Below are 6,002 nucleotides of genomic sequence, written 5' to 3' on the forward strand. Positions count from 1 at the left end.
AAAGGTCTGTCCCACTGAGCTGGGATGTAAACAGGAGCTTAGCCTAACAGCAGCTGTAAGCCAGCTTTCTGGATTTGCTCCTGTTGTTTGCCAAATACTCTCTATTCACGGGAAGATGATGAAAAACATTTAGGTGAGTTTGTGGCTGTCTAGCTCCTAGTAAGCCATAAATATTAGGGAAGGGAGAAAACCCAACTCCCAAACCCAAAAACCTGGACAACTTACAAACCTTCTCTACAGCTTAAATAGAGGCTTGGTCTAATTCCTCTAGTTGGCGGGAGCAGAGCTTACCATTTCCCAGACAATCACTTAAGTGCATGTAGCCACTTTAACTGCTATGCCTGTTATTGTGCTGCGTTCCTTTCGCCCTGGTTGACACGGAGCAATGAAATTACCCAGGTCTGACATTACAAACACAGACATTGAAACCAGAGAATGAATGTAAAAGGCAATAAATACCCTGCTAATCTCTCCAGCAACACAGAAGCAATAGCAGCAGCACTTTGCTCCAGAAAACTCAACATGGTGTTGATTAAGGATTTTTTTTTTCATTCTCAGAGTTCATCTCATCCCAATGTTTTGAATATACACATATATTTGTGTCCAAATGATTCATACTGCTACAGTAGGAACCCAACTTTTTCCTGAAACCCCAGGACTGTGTTTGCCTGTGACTCTGATGTGTCACTCAACATCTATCTGTCACTAAAGTCCCCATCTATGAAATAAAGTTGGCACACTGTACTGAATTCTCACCAATGGAGTCTCTCAGCGCCTCATCTTGTTGAGTGGCTTTTAGAAGTGTAGCTGTCCTCAGATGGCTTTCATGACAAAGATTTCCATCCTTGTGGCTGAGGCTCAGGTCCTTCTCTTGTGCCCTTGGAGCCCTCTGACATCCTCCTTTCCCATCCTTCTGCAGGGCAGGGCAGGAGCCCAGACTAAAAACTTGCCTGGCCAAGGAAGCAGCTGGGGTGTCCATTGTCTGCTGCTCATCCAGGACAATCGTGCTTGTGTGTAACCCAATGTGGCCTCAGACTGCCTGCCACTCTGGCCCTCTTACACCGACATCTTTCTCTCCTACAGAACTTTTGGAAATGGAAAACAGAGGTTCAGGCCGTCTAGAATCCACGCATGGGAGCACAGCAGGATGACATCTATAAATATAAAAAAAATAATGGCATCATTTAGCTTTCAGAGGAAGGCTTATTTATCTCTGAAAAGATTATGCCAAGGGTTTTCATGCAGAGCAGAGCAATAGAGTAGATATAATGCCTTGACAGGAAATTTTTTATACACAAAATAAGATTGTAAATTTCTGGTGTAAAGCTATGGATTCCATCCACAAGACAGTAAGCTGGATGGTTCTGGTTTACATCCACTAGAGATTTTCCCTTTACAGCCATTTGGAATTGTGATGCCTAATCAGGTAAAAGAAAGTGAGGGAGAGCAGCATATCCCATGGCCACAAGGACCAGTTGGTGGATGTCAGGACACATGGCAGGAGACCCCAGACTGGCAAAGAGCCTGGCTTGCCATCCCAGGAGCTGCACCCATGACCAAGATCAGCACCTGAGAGAAATGAATGATGACTGTGTGTAGTCTGGCTGCACTGTGAGAGCTGATTTGGGCACTGCTGGTAGTTCTGGGTGGCAAAATAAAGAGCAGGATCAAGAAAAAGCCTAAATTCACTGAGCCTGAGGCTGGAGTTGGCATCCTGGTGTCTGCAGGCATGCCAGGCATGCAGAGGGTCATCAGCTCTGGGCTGGAGAATGGTCTGGGCCATGATTAACTGGTGGAGCAGATGCACCCTTGTCCCTGAAACAGTAATGACAGATATTCCACGGAGATGCATAAAGCTGGTAATAATCTTCAGGATACAGAGCTTGATTCTCATCCCACTTTCTGCACTCTGTTAGCAATAGGACACAACTTCTGGAAGCCCAGTGACTTAGAGAGTGTCCCAAGTCAGTGAAGAATCTGTCCCCACCCTACTTCTCCAAAAGAAAGGTACTGAATGTACGGCAGCAACCACTGGGTTTCTCAGGCAGAGAGGGGGAGCCTTGTCAGGAGAATATGAGAGGAATATCAGGTCAATTGTTCTAGTAAAAATTAAGCAGAAAACAAATTGACCAGTGCATACTGGAAATCCCCAGAAGCTGACTCCAAGAAGTTCATTGAAAACATCTCCTGCCCCCTTCTCTAGTGCCACTTCAATTTGCATGAAGTAGCATCTCATGCCATTGGGGTCAATGAAGCAATCCCTGTGTTTGGGATGAAAACAAAACAAACCATAAATAAAACAAGCAAACAAAAGAACCCCCAGCCCCCAAAGAAACCAGCGAAACCTCAAAACAAAACAACCAAAAAACCCCAAACAAATCAAAACCCTAAACAAAACTAAACAAAACAAAGCCTAAAAGGAAAGAAAAAAAAAAACAACAAACCCAAAGAGTGATTCTCCATGGGACAATAAAAGGGATATGAGAAGCATCATTACAGTTTTTGGGTGCAGGTTGAGTTGGGTAAAGCTCTAGGTGTTTCTGCTGAGCCACCCTGACATTGAGAGCTCTGCAGCCAGACAGTAGATATGCTCCAGCTGAGACAGTCTGGAGTCAGGGCAGGTGGATTCTCCATGATTCACTCGTGGGTAGGTAAAAGAGACAGTGAGACAAAGAGAAAAGAAGGAAACCTGCAGGGGTTAGCTAATCAGATAAAGAAAGGACATGCTCTGGTCTCCTTTCCACTATGTGTTCAGTGCTGTTATTCAAGAAGAACCTGGAACCCAAGTACAGTGGACATTTACAGTTGTTGTAAGGACACTCATAATTCTACTTTGACTCAGAGCGGATGTGTTCAGTGCTGTTATTTAAGAAGAACCTGGAACCCACAGTGAACATTTACAGTTGTTGTAAGGACACTCATAATTCTACTTTGACTCAGAGCTGAACATACACACAAGGAGCTAATAAGACACATTTGCTGTCCTGAAGAAGTTTTGGTCCAAATGCACATGTCAGGGCAAAGGTGGGAAGAGTGGGAAGAGAAATGAGGGTCAGATAAGCCTTGTGCCCACCCAGCCCATGGAGGGAGTACAGTCAGGGGAGAAGGGATTCCTGCTGCTCTCATCATGCTGGTGCACCGTTACAGCCTGCACCACTTTGATGGGAAAACTCTCTTGGTGAAGTAATATCTGGCCTCTGAACTCCTTGGAAGAAGATGATGAGTCTGGAGTCATGGAGTTTTGTCCAAGTAATTTTTGTTATGTGTTTACTGGGGAAAAATGGGTGTAGGTAAACTTGTTAACTGAGTGTTTCTACCAAGTTAAAATTATACATCTATGGACCATCATGGTCACCCATTGCTGCTGCACCCAAGCAATAAAAGTGACTTGAGGCTTACAAGGTCCCTTTAATTTGGTGATGGTTTAGCAGCCCTGAATTACACTGTGGAAAGCGAAGGACCAGAGGAAAAGTCAGACTTTGTAAAAGCTATTCTAAGTAAAGCAGATTCCCAATCAGTCCATTCTGCATGCTGGGTTAGCTCCCCAGGCCCTTGGTGTAATATTACCATCTCCTCCCACATCCTTTTTCCAGTGCAGGGCAAAAGTGAGATTTTCCCTCTTGCCCTCTGCTGCAGTTAAGCTCAGCAGAGATTAGGGACCTGCTTATGCAGGTGCAAGCCAGAGCAGTCCCAGGGAAGTGCCTTGGGTCCTGGCAGTGCTGCGATTTGCTCTGCTGTGCAAATGGGTTCCCAGTACACAGCAGGCTTCCCACTCCTTACTCGGTCGGTGGCTTGTCCTGGGCTGACCTGGATGCAGCAAATGAGAAAAATAGAGGACGAAGCCTTGCTTAATCCTGGGCTTTCTTTTAACTGCTAACCAAGCTGCCTCTGTACCAGCATGTTCCATTGAGAGGATGTGGACAAATATATCCGTGCTGAGGAGTGGCAGAGGCTGCAGTCTGCATTTAGAAATGCTGAGCAGTGTGTTTTTCTAAGCTGGCTAATTAGTATGGGCTTGAAACTAACGGCTGTGTTTAACTGACAAGGCAATATGCCCTTCACCCATCCCTTGAGATGTCAGGAGAATTATTCCTTTCAAAAAGCGTGCCTGTTAACTCGTTCCTCTCTATCCCCTTTGATCTTTTCAATATAAGCCTCTCCCTCTGCACTTCATTTCTCCCTGTGGAAGAAACCATGAAAGCAAACCATGCTGATTTGCAAACGGCTCTTCCTCCCTTGCCTGCTGGGCTGCATGGCTGTGTCTCCTGTGCCAGGGACCCTGGTCTCATGTGAGGAGCTGGGGAAAAGACAGCACTACCATCACAAAGCGTCATGACTGGTGCAATCCCAAAAAGATGCTCTTAGAGGAACTGAACTGCTGCAGATGCCTCTGTCCTTCCCCAGGGCAGTGAGGAGATCAGGAAGAGACAATGATTCAGCAAGTCACAACTTTCCTCCCAGGTTGTTCCACTGGGCTCTGGATAAAACTAAAAATCAATGACCTGGCCTTTAAATGGGAAGGAGGATAGAGTTTTCTGACAAACCTCATTATGATCCAAGTACCGTGCAACCCTAATGTAATATACACCCATATATCACCTATGTGATTTTTTTCCCATGCCAGGAACCTTGTTATTACTTGATGAAACAAGGTCAGAGTCTAAAGTAGGAAATTACAAAAGGAAATAGTGGGAAAGAAAAAAAAGGAATATAGTAATAAATAAACATTGATGTTTAGGGCCAAATCTCAAGCTCAGTTTGAAGGGTTCTGTATAACAGTAGGAAATGTATGTGGATATCTGCAGTTGCATACACTGTTGGGTATATCCAAGAACTGAGAAGTTAATTGCCACACTGGCAAATGCTGCACTTCTCAGTGTTGGTACAAGTAGTGAATGTGGACTCGCACAGGAGTCAGAGGAAGTTTTCAGTGTTTAGGTTGCCCTTGAGATACAAGAGGCATAATTTTGCAAGATAAATGTTTATCTTTTGCATTTCCAGAAATATGCTTGAAGAGACTCTCTTCCCTCCCACAAGGGTTTGTTTGGCACTTGAAGAAACTCGCTAGCTTTGCATTTCCAAATACAGATGCATCTAGTTTGGCTTGCACATTCAGGGAATGGGCTAACAGCAGCTGTATTCCAGTAGTGCTGAGCACTTCTCCACATTATATACAGTTACTGCAAGGTGCAGATCTTTAGGTCTTCACAAGGTCAAGTCACTCAGACTTAAAATACTGCAGCGTGGAATTACAGTCCTATTTTAAGCCACCAACATTTTTGTTAATTTTTGTTTCAAGGCAGCAATTGTCTGCAGTATCATACCAAATTAAAAATAATTTTTTTTTTAAAAAGAGGCAGAAAATATGTAAGGGAGTTAAAGAGGTTTGGCTGTGATTAACATTGCTAAACATTGTGCAGCAAAAGGAGATGGCTTCAGGGACAAATGACCCTTGTGACAGACTTCCCAAGTCACAGGATGTCAATTGGTTTTTTGAAGGCACCTACTATGTATTGCAAAGGACTGACGTGAAAAAGTGCATGCTGTCCCTAGACTAAATAAGTGTTGCTCTGTTTCCAACTTAGAAAAGACAGAAAGAAAGACTGAAAGGAAGGGAGAGAGAAAGCATGTCACAGATGAAAGCACACTCTCAAAGGTCAGGGCAAAGTGTCCTTACTTCAGCAAATACTCTGGCGTAACTTCATAATGAAATAATCCTGCTATCTGATACTGCCTGAGAAATAAACAGTGTTTTTATAAAGTTCTTGCCCGTTTCACAGCACTTCCCTGGGACACTGTAATAAAGTAGGTTGCAGCAAGTATCCTGCATGCCATGCCTCCAAATGTACCAGTTAATTACTGAGCCCTTTAAACCTACTAACAAGACAGGCCTTGTTCTTTCAACCTATTGCTTTTTTGCCAAAAAGAAAAAAAAAAAAAAGAAAAAAAAAGTCATTGGGCAAATAAATCTTTCCAGAGAAAACAGATTTTTTTCCAAATCA

Source organism: Passer montanus, unplaced genomic scaffold, assembly GCF_014805655.1.
Source record: "Passer montanus isolate IOZ18808 unplaced genomic scaffold, ASM1480565v1 scaffold36, whole genome shotgun sequence".
Lineage (NCBI taxonomy): Eukaryota > Metazoa > Chordata > Aves > Passeriformes > Passeridae > Passer > Passer montanus.